Source organism: Oryctolagus cuniculus, chromosome 13 (genome assembly GCF_051225735.1).
Source record: "Oryctolagus cuniculus isolate XC-2025 breed Fujian yellow rabbit chromosome 13, ASM5122573v1, whole genome shotgun sequence".
In the NCBI taxonomy this organism is placed as follows: Eukaryota; Metazoa; Chordata; class Mammalia; order Lagomorpha; family Leporidae; genus Oryctolagus; species Oryctolagus cuniculus.
Genome location: NC_142879.1, coordinates 7,092,735 through 7,109,234, shown reverse-complemented (window position 1 = coordinate 7,109,234; position 16,500 = coordinate 7,092,735). Strand labels below are relative to the sequence as shown.

General features: G+C 40.0%; 1 protein-coding gene across 8 annotated transcripts in view; it reads left to right on the top strand.

Annotated features, from left to right (window-relative positions):
* The window catches only part of BRINP3 (BMP/retinoic acid inducible neural specific 3), a 556,809-nt gene that overhangs the window by 169,170 nt on the left and 371,139 nt on the right, over positions 1-16,500 (top strand). The gene's annotated exons all lie outside the window — the stretch shown is intronic.

Here is a 16,500-nt window from a genome sequence, read left to right as displayed (position 1 = left end):
ATTGGCACTGATGGATTTTGAGGTGGGACTGTCTGCAATGTGTGCAGCAACAGTGGTTGCGGTAGAAGCTCTTCCCATTAGGCCGCCTGGGTCACACTCAAGTTTAGCACTTTGTAGCTGTCTGACTCTATCGAGTTCACTCTTCTCCATCTCTCAGCTTACTCAGCTCGAAATTGGGAAATTTAAGGTAACAAAATGAGAGCATGTTCATGCACATAATACCATTGCACGGTGCCTAGCATGGAAATTCCTCACAACAACAAAATAATTACTACATGATGATGACCCCAGTGGTCTTCCTTTGTTCTGTAAGAGATGAATAAAATCCACAAGTAAGAGAGAAGGTAACTGCTTCTTTTTCATAAAGGGAAATTTGGTATATATGAAGGTACTTAAGAAACTTCATGGGCACCTTGGCAGCTCATGACAAGAGCCTAGGGTGATTATTTATTTTATTAATAAAATATTTATTTGTTCATTATTTATTATCTTAGATGCAATTTTCATTATCCAATAGCCAATTTGTTAGAGGTGATATTTTTAAGGAAATCAATGAAATTGCCAAGAGAGAGTTTCTTCAACTAATCTGTACACTTTGCATGTCCTTCAATTATCCTTATGTAGCCAACAGATAACATTATGAGATTATTTTCTCTCTAAAATTAAGTACAAAGCAAAATCCTCAGGTATCAAAGTGCATATTTTTCCATGGGCATAAACTTTTTCCCATATATTTGGTTCTAAGTCTAAGAGGACAAGTTTATATTAACCAAACAAAAATATTTAAAGAGGTGTTTTTTCTCTCTTAATAAGTTTTAGTTTGTGTGTGAATTGCCTGCATAATTGAAGGCACTTGTCCTCCTGGGGGCAGCATGGAAAAAAGACAGGCGTGCCTGCTCTGCCATGACCAGTACAAAGAGCAAAGATAACTACCAGTGGTGCCTTGCTTTCCTGTGAACTGTGATGGTAGCTTGTCTTCCAGATGCTGGACACCTGAATTATAGACTGAACCTTAAACTGCTGAAGACCACCTCTGCAGATAATGAGTGGTAATTTCACTCTAGTTCCCCCACCATCTTAAAGATGAGTTCTGCTCATTAGATTATAAACTGCATGAGAGCAGAGCTTTGTGTGTTAGAGATACACCCTGGACGTAGCCATTCAAAATTAATGAGTATCACAAGCATGTACTGTTCATATCTACTTACTTTGAGTCTCAAAATCAGAATCCAGGTGTTGTTGTTGTTAAGAGAGTATTTTTTTAAAAGTATCTTTAGGTTTTTAGCATTGTTAAAATTTACTTTAAGATTTAATAAGTTTTAACATTTTGCCATATGCAGTTGATATGTAGGTATTGCCTTTGTGTGTGTATATGCATGCACCTACACACACATACACACATATATACATATACACACACATATATATACATACATACATATATATATATATAAAGAGAACAAGAGAGAGAGCATAGAATTGTGTGGCTGTCATATTGTTTGCTACATACATAGCTATAAATAGTGTCTTCACTGAGTTATGCACTTACATGACAATATATCTTTCTTCCTTCACTTTCTGATTATTGCCATGAATCACACATTATGTGAAATTGATATTTCTGTTTTAGGAAAAAGGTTATATAAATATGTGTGTGTGTGTATACACACACACACACACACACATGAGAGAAATCATGGTATTTATATTTTGGTGTCTGAGTTATTTTACTCAGCATATTTTTATAGCTGAGTAATATTCTATCATATATATATGCCATATTTTCTTTATCTAGTCATCCATTGCTAGATATCTAGGTTGATTCCATATCTTTGCTATTGTTTATTAGGATACTATAAACATGGAAGTGCAGATATCACTGATGTACTGATCATTTCCTTTAAATTTATTCCCAGATGTGGTACTCTTAAGATTCTCTTAGAGAATAGGGACTGAGCTGAGGACAAAGTAGTGAAATTGAGAATGTGTGTTTTAAGTAAAGAAAATATATATTTACTTGAGAGGGAGGGTAGGGGAGAGGGAGAGGGAGAGGGAAAGGAAGAGAGAGAGAGAGAGAGAGAGAGAGAGAGAGAGAGAGAGAGAATATGAATGAGAATTTATTCCCACATGCTGGTTCACTCTCCAGATGTCAGCATCAGTTCTCTCTGGGGTAGACTGAAGCCAGAAGCTGGGAACTCAATCCAGGTCTTGCACATGGATGGCAAAACCCAGTTACCTCTACCATCATCACTGCCAGCTGGGGTTTTCATTAGCAAGAAGCTGAAGTTCGGAGGAAGAGCTGGGAATCAAACCCAGGCACTCTATATGGCATTTTAACCACTAGGCCAGATGCCCTTCCCTCCACAGCTTTATTTTTGAGGCACACAAAAAAATTTTGTCATCTTACCCACAAGAATGATTATATTCTATTATGCATGTATGGAACTGAGAATAAAACTTATATGACACTATTCATTATAACTGCTGGAGCTCAAATAATTTGTTTCTATTTTGAAGCCTGGGTATCCACAATATTTAGCGTTGATTGGCCACTCTGATATATTATAAGGGAGGGGTAGACATTGTCTGTGCTTCCAGCAGTTTGATGCTATGTTCCGCTGTGTCCTAGGGACCCAGCATGAATTCATGGACAGGTAACAATCAGCAGAAAGGTAGAGCACATGCTGAGGTAGACTAAATTGCAGTGTCTTCGAAGTGTCTCTGTAGGGGCAGAATCTTCAAAGACTTGGCAGTGAAGTGAAGAATCTGAGCTTTTGGGCAGCAGCACGAAGGGAGATTCAGAAGCTTCAGGCTGATCAAACATCTCGGGAGCAGTTTCCTCCACTGTTGCAACCCTTGGTTTCTTTCTAAGTCAGTAACTCTTTACCTGTCTGCTACCAGGAGAAGAATCAGAACAGAGGTCTCATGCATCTCCTAATAGATTGGATTGAAACATTTGCTTATCCAAGGATTTGTTTATTCTACACCTGGTTGTGCATAATCTATATGTGAAATAGAGTAAATCATTTTAAAATGTGGCTGTAGACCTATCCCTTTTTACTTTCTCCTTATACTCACTAATGGGTGGTCAACCCAGCCAGTCTGACTTCACTACATCTTGTCCTGTGTCATCTGCCTCTTAAATTGGACAAAGGTACACAGGAGTCTGGTATGAGAAGAAATGGCTTTTACAGGAGGATAATTTAATGTCTTTTTGCTGTCTTACATTATAATTCACATATAAAATAAGAATGTCTATAAATATTGATCTACAGTGTGCCTCTGCTAAGTAAAAAATGCTTTTGAAGATTAGAAATGAAGAACTCAAAGTTTGCTTACAGTCTGACTTAGAGAAAATGCCTAACTACCTAATATTTTTAGAGAAAGCATCTGGTTCATTTTTCATATTTAAAAAAAAGTATTGGAGGAGGTTGGCTGTGGGCAGTAAGACAGGATCAGCATGGATATTTAAGATTGGATGAATCACCCAGAATGAAATGATTCCACAAGGAATATTCCCCTTGTTGCTATGTGGATAGAAAAAGAGGACCTCCTCTTAGCAGTTTTTGTTTTTTGCCCTTAACATTATTCATTTGTTTTGCTGACCTTCTTCCGCATGTAAGAGTGGATTCCAGCAGCCCTCTTATTTTCTCATAGGTCACTCTTGCCGTGAGCTGGGATGTGTGCCTCCTGCAACTTTTACAGATACTGTTGAAAGATGTAGGAGAGCTCTGCTCCCCACCCCCATCACCATGTTGTCAGCGATTCTACCAGACACAAAGGAAAGCATTTGTTTTTGTTTTTGCTAGTCTGGAATTACAATCCATTTCCAAAGATAGTCTCAATTTTAATGAGGCATTAGGGCTGTCTGCACTGCAGCTGCCACCTCGCCAAGTGTCCTGTGAAGCTTTCAGACTGACATGGACAAAGCAGATTTACCGTTCTGGGAAGCTTTTGAAAGGCCAGTGTCCTGAAGTGAGTAAGGCAAATTGGCTTGTTGCTGAGGGTCCTTCACGATTACAGGCAGGCTGCCGTGTTTCTGCATGGAAAGATGAAGACAAGTCTTCATTTGTTTTTCCACTCAGGATCAGCTATCCTCTGTCTCGTGAGTGCAAAATCCCAAGCTTTCTAGTGTGTGGTAGCTCCTGGTCTCAGACCTGGAACTGTGCGCAGCTATCATCCCCTTTCTCTGGCAAGGATATGTTGGCAACTGCAGCTTCTCCCTTTGTGAAATGAAGGTGCTATCAAAGCAGCTGGCTTTAACGCTTCTTACTAACCATTTCTAAACCGAAAATTGCGTTAAAAATTTATGAATTGTCATTATTTCTACAGTTATTGCGTGGTATGCATAACCTAGGACAGATAAGTGAGATATAGATTTACCAGAATACAGTCAGATAGTGCATATGTACTATACATTGTTGGATAAAACCAAATATGTGTTAAAATTAGGTCTGCTAATTTTAGTTAAATGTTTCTTATACTTTTCATATGCATATTTTGCTCTCTACACATACTCTATTCCTATAAATTTTTGAATAAGATGTTGCACATATAACCACATTTAATAATAGTGCTGGTATAAATATCATATTCTCTGTCTTGGACATTGAGCATGAAACAACCAGCAGTTCTTAGCTTTCCATATTCTTTAAAATTTGTCTCCTCAACCATCAACACAGTGTATTCAAACTAGATGTCCATATTTTTTTCAAAATCTAAAATAGATTTTCTTTTAGTTTCTCAAATAATGCTTAACTCTTGAAAACTATACATATTCCCCTAGGCTAGCCTTTGAGTCTGTTCTATTTAATTTCCTGTTGGCTATAGGTATCAGAGCAAGAGAAAAGTTCCTTCTCTATTATGAAAGATTTAGATCTACTCCTTGAATCCTGCTTCAGTTGCTTAAATCATTAAAAATATCCAGATTGAATTTGGTATTTTTTTAAACATCAGATAAATTTCTGATTTGCTATCTTTGAATTCTTGGACTGAAACTATAGTAGTAGATTTCAAGGTAGTGCTTGCTTTGAACCATTAATGCAGAGTTGAAGAAATGAAGTCAAAAGTAGGCAAAAAAGGTTTTTCTTATGTTACAGAGCTTATTTTATGTTTAACTATAACCAGGAGTAATTACTATCCGTAACTGAAGACACATCATACAAATCAGAATGAGGCCTTGGCCGGCGCCTCTGCTCAATAGGCTAATCCTCCACCTGCGGTGCCTGTATGCTGGGTTCTAGTCCAGGTAGGGGTGCCGGATTCTGTCCCGGTTGCTGCTCTTCCAGTCCAGCTCTCTGCTGTGGCCAGGGAGTGCAGTGGAGAATGGCCCAAGTGCTTGGGCCCTGCACCCCATGGGAGACCAGGATAAGTACCTGGCTCCTGGCTTCGGATCAGCGCGGTGCGCGGGCCACAGCAGCCATTGAGGGGTGAACCAATGGAAAAAAGGAAGACCTTTCTCTCTCACTCTCCACTTTGCCTGTCCAAAAAAAAAAAAAAAAAAAAAATGATGCCTTGGATAATGTCTGAGACTGTGTTCAAATTCAAGATCAACCAAAGGCAACAAAAATGACCAGATTCACAAGGCCTGGGAAACTGGATATCCCTACTCATTTTAGACCAATTCTTTCTTCTTGGGTAGGAGTTGGAGTCCAAGGGGGCCATCTGATTTCTTCTGAATCTATTATGTAGGTCTGCAGTCTTACGTTAAGTTCATGGTCAATGCTGAGTGATTTCTCACTTTGACATTTTTTCCTTCCTGGACTCTTGATGTTATTATTGATGTTATATAATATTATGTATAACTCTTGCATTTTGTTTACATTCTTCAAATTCTAATTATTTCATCCAATATTTATTTCCCTTTGGCAGATATTTTCCCAGGAAAAGCCGTTTAAGAAGGAAGGGCAGGAAAGCTGGAGGAAGGGAGAGAAGGAAAGATGAGAGATATGGGAATAATTATTCAATTTGGTGAAAGTTATTTATTATTCATTGTGATAAATGAGCCATAGGTGATAGAGAATAAAACACTTATTATAGTGCTTGTTACTTGTTGTTTTGTCTGTAACAGATTTAAATTATACTCTTTTTCAGGAACTCATTTTCCTACAAACCAAGTTTACTGAATAAGTAACTCACAGAGATGTTTATTCTCAGTAAACCTCATTAGATGAACTTAGGCCTTGAAAACATTTGTATGTTCTTGAGGGGGAGAGCAGGCATTCAATATCAAGATCAGTTCGATCTTTATATCTCTATATTTTGCCTTATGATATTTTAATTTCCTTCATATTACTATAGATCTATGTAACTTTCTGTGGGGAGCAACCCGGACTAGACTGAGTTACTGGAATTAAGACTTATTCTATGCATCTGCTCTCCCACAATATGGCGCTGGGAGAGAAGTAAACAGCTTCTACCCAGCTGCCTCCAGTTCAACCAATAAACAGTAGGACTTGCTCCTGATTGGAGGAGAGCAGCGTACTCGGCGTGTGGGCAGCCGAGTTGGGATTGGCGGAGGAGGACTATAAAGGAGGAGAGAGACGGCATGCACGAGGAACATCTATGGGGAACATCTAGCTGAAGGAACACCCGTGCAGCCCCCGAGAAGAGCCGGCTGGCGGTGTGCCGCTCCCCTGCGGAAGTGGGGAATGCGGCCAGGGGGAACTGCCCTTCCACGGAGGTGGAAGGGATAGTAGCCAACCCGGGAAGAACCAGCAGCAAACCCGGGGAGGGCCGAGCAGACGAAAGAACAGCGCAGGGTCCTGTGTCGCTCCTCCACGAAGAGGGGGAGCGACACTTTCTTCAGAAATTCAAACAGTATACAAACTAGCTTTATAATAAGCAAGTGAAAACCTAGGCAACTATTTGTTTTTAAGAGTTATTTACTTATTTGAAAGGTAGATTAACAGAGAGGCAGAGAGAGAGATCTTTCATCTGCTGGTTCACTCGGCCACAATGCCTGAAGCTGCGCTGATCCGAAGCCAGGAGCCAGGAGCTTCTTCCAGGTCTCCCACATGGGTGCAGGGGCCCGAGGACTTGGGCCATCTTGTACTGCTTTCTCAGGCCACAGCAGAGAGCTGGATTGGAACTGAAGCATTCAGATCTCGAACTGGTGCCCATGTAGGAGGCCGGCACTGCAGGCGGCAGCTTTACCCACTAAGCCACAGTGCCGGCCTCCCTAGGTAACCATTGTAATTGCATTATTTTTATTTATTTTATTTAAATATTTGTTTGTTTTTTTGAAAGTCAAAGTTACACAGGGAGAGGGATTGATTCATGGAGAGTTTTTCCATGTGCAGTTTCACTTCTCAATTGGCTGCAAAGACCTGGGACTGGTCAGGCCAAAGTCAGGAGCCTGGAACTTCACCTGGGTCTCCCATGGGGGTCCAGGGCCCAAAACACATGGCTGCCTTCCCAGACATGTTAGTAAGGAGCTGGACTGGAGCACCCATCGAGACTTGAACTGTTGGTCATATGGGATGCCAGCTCCCCAGGCAGTGGTTTAACCTATTGTACCACCACACCAGATCCTGCAATGTTATTTTTTAAAGAAATTAAATATAAATTCTTCCTTGGAGCACTGCCACAACATCAAAAGGATCTAAGTGAAACATAGGTGGTGTTCAGAGGAGCATATGGCTAAGAAGACGAGGATGGATCTCAGTGTTAATCATTTGTGGACTAATGGAGTTTCAGTACTTTCAATTTGGAGAACTCAAGAAAGCAATATGGAACCAATGACTGTGGTAGCTTTTACAATCTTAACAGTTTTTTTCTTATAACCATTTATTTGATGATGGGCAACTGAGACATTAAGCCACTTGCTTTAATATATATCACAGAACTGTATTCTGAAAGGTGGGAGAACCAGACTTTTCCTGGAGGGATTCATTAACAGGTTTTCTGCTCTGTAGTTCTTTCACCTCGGGAACTCACTGAAGAGTTCTGTTCTGTGCCAGATGTCACATCAGAGAGGGAAAATAAAAGATTCCAGCGCACAAGATTCCTGGAGTTTTCCTGCCAAAATAGCAAAACGTAAAACTCTGAATTGTCAAAGCACATGGTACAGGTATACCACACTAGCTACAAGTGGACTTGAAATAATTTGATAAAAAAACTTTCCCCTCAATAATGTAATGATTGTCACATCTTGGAATTTTCCTCAGAAGATATTAATTTTATTTGAAAAAATATTGCATATATTCAACCTGAATTTATAATAATAATTAATATAGTCTTTGAAATTTTAAAACGTCTGTTTGGGAATTAGATTTCTCCCAAACTTCCAAGCAAGAAAAGCAAATTTGTATCATTGCATTCTAAAAATTATCTAAGCTAAAAATTTCTTTAATAATCTGAGTTCAGACAATTCACTACCTGTATATGAAATTTATCATTTGTCTTTAGAAGGGGCTAGATTCTTTATAAAGTCAAGATATCCTATAATTTGTGACTTCAGGACTTAGCAATCCTACTTTAGTAATGTGCCTTCATTTTTTTCAAGAGAATAATAAAGCAATGTAACTTTAGCTTTCACTTTGTATATGACACAAGGAATATTCTAGAATATGCCTGGGCAGTGTTTGATTGTCCTGGTTGTTTCGTCTTCAGCTGATTCTGTGAATTCTTTTCCTTAAATTATTTATTTATTTGAAGGATACAGTGAGAGAGAGAAGGATAGACAGACTTCCATCCACTGATTCACTCCTTACATGGCTTCAATACCTGTATTAGGGGCAATCTGAAGCCAGGATCCAGGAGTTTCAGCCAGGTCTCCCACATGGGTGCAGGGGCCCAAACACTTAGCAGATGTTCCACTGCTTTTCCAGTCACATTAACAGAGATCTGGATTGGAAGTCGGGGAACTTGAACTCAAGCCTGAGCCCATATGGGATTGGCACAGCAGGTGGCAGCTTTACCCATAATGCCACAGCACTGACACCAATTCTTTTAATTCTCCCTCCAAGTTCCCTTTAGGTTGCCTTATCATGTCTTGCAAACATCAATGCTGAACTTGCTCAAATCTTTATCTTTATCATCACTTTTATTTTCCTAGCACTAGATTGTAAGTTTGGTTAGCTAATTTTTCCTGGAGAATTTTACAAGGGAAGAGAAGGAACATACGGTGAGATTTTGACATAAAGTAGAAAATATCTTCAAACTGGATATCAAAAAAACATGTATCAAGGTCATTGACCACCCTTTGCATGAGGAATCTTTTCCTGGAGGGCATTTGTCTCCAGATTCTGGGAGTTCCCTCTTTTTATGGTAATTGCCACTTTCTCTTTTTCACACTTCCCTGATCCTAAAAACTTACTTTATGGGTTTTCCAACAGGAAATAAAATATCAGTTCATATTATGAGGCCACTGTAGCCTTTTAACATGATTTCTCAGGGTGAGAATCTGGCCCACTGGTTCTAACACCAACTGAGATGTGTGCGTACTTGGGTTGTACACCTGGCTTGAGCTGTTGAACCCAGTTTCCTTCCATTTCAGGCCCTGGAGGCAGCAGGTGATGGCTCATGTAGTCGGGTCCCTGCTGTTGGAGCATTTTTAGAGTGAGGCAGCGGATGAGAATTATTGCTCCCCTTCTTACCCTCCCCCCTCCTCAAATATATAAATAAACAAGTAAAAATTTAAAAAGTAGTGTTGCAATTTATAGAACTTTATTTTATTCTCTCTATTTTAGATTGTTTGAGAGACCTAATTATATGTCGTTTAAACGACTCAGAGAAATAACTTCCTAAAAATACCTTTAAGATTAATAATGGTGAAACGTACAATGCAGGAAGGGCCATAGATAAATTCTAGGCATTTTTCTTTGTATGGCATAAATAGTGGGTGAATCTCACATTATATAAGGATGGAAGAGCAGTGAACCTCTAGTAAGTATTAAGAAAATCATCACCTCCCTCTAGAGTTCAGAGGCAAAACCCTAAACCTGCCAAATACAATGGGGTTAGAAACAAATGCCTCTCTTAGTTATGTGTGTTAATTTCCCATTTTTAGAGTATATGAATATCTAGAAAAGACATGATAAGCTCTAAATTATGATAGAAGGAAGTAAAAGAAATAACCATTTATGTATTTTCAGAATGGCTTTACATGGACTAGAGGACGTCCTTATAAACAGAATCTACAGGAACCTCTGAAAAGGAAAAAAAAATCAAAGAGAAAGTGAATCCAGAGGACAAAATGAACTACTTCATTAGACTTTCCGCTCCTGTTGTAGAGTGACTTACTACAGGAACTTGAATGTCTAGGATTTTGAATTTTTTATGATATATATTACATTTATCTTTTAATTTTTCAAAACTACAGAATGGGTGTTCTTAAATGTGTATGTGAGGTTAGAACATTATGATACTGTGCTTGACTTGATTCAGTGTGTCTCAACTACCGAGTGATTCTTGAACTGCAAATATTATCAAAGTCCTAACCCAGCTCTATAAATGTGTCTGAGGGCTATCAAGTAGAATCAGTGAGAAAATTAATTATGTGTTTCTCGGAAGACAGAATTAAGATCAATATATTGATGTGATGAAGGAGCAGGATAGATTTCAGAACAATCACACATCTCTGTTAAAAGAAATCAAACTCCTTCTCTCAGGATATGTCCAAGTAGACACTGAAGACCAATTGGTCTGGGTGTTGTAAGGTGATTCTTGCACTGAGAAATAATTTTGAAAAATCCAACTTTAAATCAATTTTCAATTTTATAAGCATTTCATAAACAGATGGGTAAAATAGTGTGATATAAAAATTGCCTTTAAAATGTGATATCATGTTTTCATTATTAATAAATATTTAGCATATTTGGTTTAATTCCATTTTTAAACATGTTCTTGTGCTTCTGTTATCCTTTTAACTTTGTCCTTATTGTTTTTTTAATATTTATATATTTATTTGAAAGAGTTACAGCGAGAAACTGGGAGAAGAAGGGAGGGGAGGAGAGGGTGGAAACACAGATCCTCCTTCGATTGTTTTATTCCCCAAATGACCACAGCAGCTAAGGCTGGGCCGATCTGAAGCCAGGAGCAGAAGCTTCTTCCAGGCTATATAAAGAGTGAGAGTGAGAGTAGGAGAGTGAGAGTGGGAGTGGGAGTGGGAGTGAGAGAGTGAGAGTGGGAGTAGGAGTGGGAGAGTGAGAGTGGGAGAGAGTGAGAGAGTGAGAGTGAGAGTGGGAGTGAGAGTGAGAGTGGGAATAAGAGTGGGAGTGGGAGAGTGAGGGTGAAAGTGGAAGTGGGAGTGAGAGAGAGTGAGAGTGGGAGAGTGAGAGTGGGAGATTGGGAGACCGGGAGTGAGAGTAGGAGAGTGAGAGTGGGAGTGGGATTGGGAGTGGGAGTGAGAGTGAGAGGGAGTGAGAGTGGGAGTGGGAGTGAGAGAGAATGAGAGTGGGAATAGGAGAGAGTGAGAGTGAGAGTGGGAGTAGGAGAGTGAGAGTGAGAGTGGGAGAGAGTGAGAGTGAGAGTGGGAGAGTGCGAGTGGGAGAGTGAGAGTGGGAGTGGGAGTGAGAGTGAGAGGGAGTGGGAGTGGGAGTGAGAGAGAGTGAGAGTGGGAATGGGAGAGAGTGAGAGTGAGAGTGGGAGTAGGAGTGGGAGAGTGAGAGTGGGAGAGAGTGAGAGAGTGAGAGTGAGAGTGGGAGTGAGAGAGAGTGAGAGAGAGAGTGGGAGTGAGAGTGGGAGACATTGCCCATCCACTGATTCACTCCCCATATGGCCGCACTGGCCAGGGTTAGGCCAGGTCAGTACTTGGAGCCCAGAGCCTCTTTCAGGTCTTCTATGTGGGTGCAGGAGCCTAAGGTCTTATGCCATCTTCCACTGCTTTCCTCGGCACATTAGCAGGGAGATGGATGAGAACTGGAGCAGCTGGGACATGAATCGGCACCTGTCTGGGATGCTGGCACTGTAGGCTGGAGCTTTACCCACTACACCATAGCAAGGGCCCTGCTTTGATTTGGTTCTTTAACTCTCTTGATACCTTAGAACAGTAAGATTTGGCCAGCACTGCTGTAGCAGATGTTCCAGTAAATTTAAGGTCACTAACCAATGTGATCATCATACTACACTCCTGTGGTTCTTTCAGCAGACTTGAGAAAACTCTCTGTGCCTGAATCATGTTCACTACTTACCAGCTTTATACTCAGAGACAGTTTTAGGATTTTGTAGTTCGGTGTTCCATCTGTAAATTATAGAGTAAAAATTACCTTAGCTACTGCCCCAGTTAATTGTGATAATTTGTACCTATGAATGAAGTATGAGGTCGAGCATAGAGGAAGCATCCAGAAATATTGGTATAACATTCTGTTAATAGCTGTTTCATTTATCAGTAAATATTTGTAAACATTGCTTATGGATAAGAGCAGGTTTTTCATCTTTGTATTCAAAAATTTCAGTTAAATATGAGAGAAAGATGTGAAATAAGTGCTTAGGAAATGAGTCTTTGGTGCTGCTGCTGTGGCAGAGCAGTTTAAACCTCTGCCTTGATGCTGGCATATCATAGGCGCACCAATTTGAGTGTTGGCTGCTCCACTTCCAATCCAGCTCCCTGCTGATGCACCTGGGGAAGCAAAGGAATATGGTCTATGTTTGGGCCTTTGCCACACACTTGGGGAACCCAGATGGAGTTTGTGGTTGTGGATATTTGGGAGGTGAGCCAACAGATGGAAGAGCTCTATGTCTCTGTCTCTACGTTTGCTTTGAAAGTCAATAAAATAAATCGTAAAAGAAGAGTAATAGGTGGGTACTTGAGACAACAAAGTGTAACCAATCATTGGAGACACCCCAACACCAAAACACACCCACATAGAGAGAGCCTTCATTTAGTGTCTTCCCATGTTGACAAGTAAATATTCATTGTGTTTCTCTAGCATTTTCACTCAGAAAAGGATAATTTAGCTTATTTTTATGAACCTCCATTTGAGAAATCATAGTAGCCTAACTAAATCCCTGTGAAAACAAGCCTTGTGTTTCATTTGTGGAATATGACTCTATTTCCAGCCAATCAGGGATTGGAAAAAAATAAACATAGAAGATGTGAACAATGCCACACACACAAGAAGTCTTGTGCATTTTCCACTGTTTTCCCAGTGGTATCAGAGTGCCTGGAGCCACAGGTTATGCCTAGCCACTCCTCCCAAAGAGGACTAACCAATGGCTTACAAAAGAGAGTGGGGAGAAGGAGCCTTATGCATGGAGTACACAGTGGAGGGCATCAGGATGGAATGAGGAGCTGGCCCATACAAGATAATAGTAGTTAGTGTCTGACTCCTATCCAGTATATCTGCTCAACCACATATGAATTGTTTGGCAAAGGCACCTGAGGTCTCTTGTAGATGGGATAGTTAGGGCAAGTTACCCATTAGTACCCATTTACTATACTTATTACCATCCCCCATTCCTAAAAGAAGTAAGAGAAAAAAAAATGACATTATGTATGCAAATTTTAAATGAAATTTATGCACATACTCATATACTTCTGTGACAGTTATGTTCATTTTATCAATATTTAATTTGAGAACAGAAATATGTGTGTGATATTTTAAAATCTAGTTATTGGAAAATTAAAATTATACTTCAAAATAAGAAGGATTAAATTTGTGTTACTACAAATGGCTGCATTAGCCAAACAAACTAAAATAAAATATACTGAAAATTAATACAAATGGCCGTATTAGCCAAACTAAAATAAAATATACTGAAAATTAAAATATATTTATAATTAAAAAGTGAGGAAAGAGAATTCATAATCACAACCAACACCAAAAAATGCTGATGTACTGTTAAAAATATATTATCCATAAGATAATGGGAATTTTGGCACCTGGCTCCTGGTTCCTGGCTTCGGATCAGCACAGCTCTGGCCATTGCGGCCAGTTAGGGAGTGGACCAGTGGATGGAAGACTCCCCCCTCCCTGAGTCTCTCTCTCTCTCTGCATCTGCTCTTTGTAACTTTGCCTTTCAAAGAAAAATAAATAAATCTTTTAAAAAGTGGACACTATGGGAAACGGTGGCTTGATCAGCATAGCCCTGACTGTTAATGAACAACTTAATACATTATCCCTCTTAGTAGTTTTTTTATCTGTTCTACTTAATATGACTGGTTTAGTTCTGTAATTGATGCACAGTTATTCTTAAGTGTTGAAAATTAACTGAAATGTGATCCCTGTTGAACATGGGAGTGGGAATGGGAGAGGGAAGAGATGTATAATTTGGGACATGCTCAGGCTGACTTGCCCCAAGTGGTGGAGTTGGAAGCATACCAGGGGATTCCAATTCAATCCCATCGAGGTGGCATGTACCAATGCCATCTCACTGTTCCAGGTGATCAGTTTCAGTTCACAGTTGGTCATGGTGGAGGGACTGGGAGTCAAAGGGAGCACATAGACAAGTCTAGTACCTGCTAATGCTAACCGATGGAGTAAATAAAGGGGAGAGTGATCCAACATGGGAAGTGAGATACTCAGCAGACTCATAGAATGGCAGATGTCCTAAATAGCACTCTGGCCTCAGAATCAGCCCTAAAGGCATTCGGAGCTGGCTGAAAAGCCCATGAGAGTATTTCAGGCATGGAAAGCCAAGACACTCTGGCAAAAGATCTCTGTGAGTGAGATCCTAGTGGAAAGAACAGGTCATCAAAGAAGGAGGTACCTTTCTCTGAAGGGAGGAGAGAACCTCCACTTTGACTATGACCTTGTCTAAACAAGATAAGAATCGGAGAACTCAGAGGGCTTCCATAGCCTTGGAAACTCATGACTGGAGCATAGGGAGATTACTGATGCCATAGACAGGAGTGTCAATTGGTAAAGTCAACAACAGGAGTCACTGTGCACTTACTCCTCATGTAGGATCTCTATCCTTAATGTGCTGTACATTGAGATTTAATGCTATAATGAGTACTCAAACAATATATTTCACTTTGTGTTTCTATGGGGGTGCAAACTGTTGAAATCCTTACTTAATGCATACTAAACTGATCCTCTGTAAAAAAAAAAAAAAAAAGAAATTATCAATTCCCAACTTGACTCTCACTGGGATTAAACATGACAATAGGTCTGCTCTGATTTCATCATCATTTAAAAAAAATCATCTATTATTTTTCACTTTTTGTTTCTGTGTGGGAGCAAACTGTTGAAATCCATACTTAATGTATACTAAGCTGATCTTCTGTATATTAAGATAATCGAAAATGAATCTTGATGTGAATGGAAGGGGAGAGGGAGTGGGAAAGGGGAGGGTTGTGGGTGGGAGGGACGGTATGGGGGGGAAGCCATTGTAATCCATAAGTCGTACTTTGGAAATTTATATTCATTAAATAAAAGTTTAAAAAAAAAGTCAATACTTAAAAAAAAACGGACATTTCTGCTGTCAACATGTTTACCCAAGGAAAGAGGTTGATGACACTACCATATGCTACTTTGCAACTACAGTAAGCATATTGTAGTAAACCCAAGAATTGATTTCAATAAAAACAGGAATTATTTATTTTTCCTATATGTAATGCAACTATGCAAATGGTTATTTTTGATGTGTGGCTTCTACAGTTGCTATAGGAAGTATGTTCCATTTCTGCCACCTGGAAGAGGAAAAGAGCATGAAGAAGTTGAGAGAATAGTTTCATTGTCACAGGCCAGGTCCATAAGGGGTACACATCACTCCGGTTGACCTTTGAGCTAGAAGTTAGTCACATGACTTTTCCTCATGACAAAACAGTCTATGGGCATGCTAGGATGAACCAAGCAGTATTGTTTATTTAGAACAAGAGTCTACCATTCATTGCATAAGAATCAGACCTTTTAAAAACATATTGGAGGTACCTCAGCAAACTTTGTTTTAACAGACTAATCTAGATAGAGTTAAGCATTTATAGCTGAGTTAAGATATTTCCAATATTTATTATGTATAGGTAAGAAAAGTCTGAGGGGCAAGGAAAGCTTGCATTGCATTTACTGAAACCTTTGACCTTCAAGTCACTCACACAAGATTGACTTTTATAAGATATTAAGTTTCTGTTTTAATGATTGTGTGTAAAAGGAACCATTTAAGGGCAAGCATTAGGGCATAGTGGGTAAAGTCCGCACCTGCAGTGGCTGCATTCCATATGGTTACTGGTTCGAGTCCCAGCTGCTCCACATCTGATTTGACTCCTTGTTAATGAGACTTAAAGATGCCCCCAGCCTCTCAATATATCACAGGTTCTGGGGCTCAAACCGTGTAGATGGAGCACCTACAGGCAGCTGGATCTGGGAACATTTTCAGCCCTCTGTGGACTGGACAGGCTAATGGGGTAGAGCAGATCCTCTGTACCCCATGACTGTTGGAACCCTGTGGCCTGAAACTGTGGGGACTCTGTGACTGCAAAAGAGGGTGCAGGGTGTAGCTGGGGCTCTGGACAATCACTGTGTGCAGCTCCCCACACTCAGAGCTCCCTGATTGCCTGGGGTGGGTAATTGCAGCATGACCTGGGCTCACACTGAGGACTGCACGTATTCTTTGTGC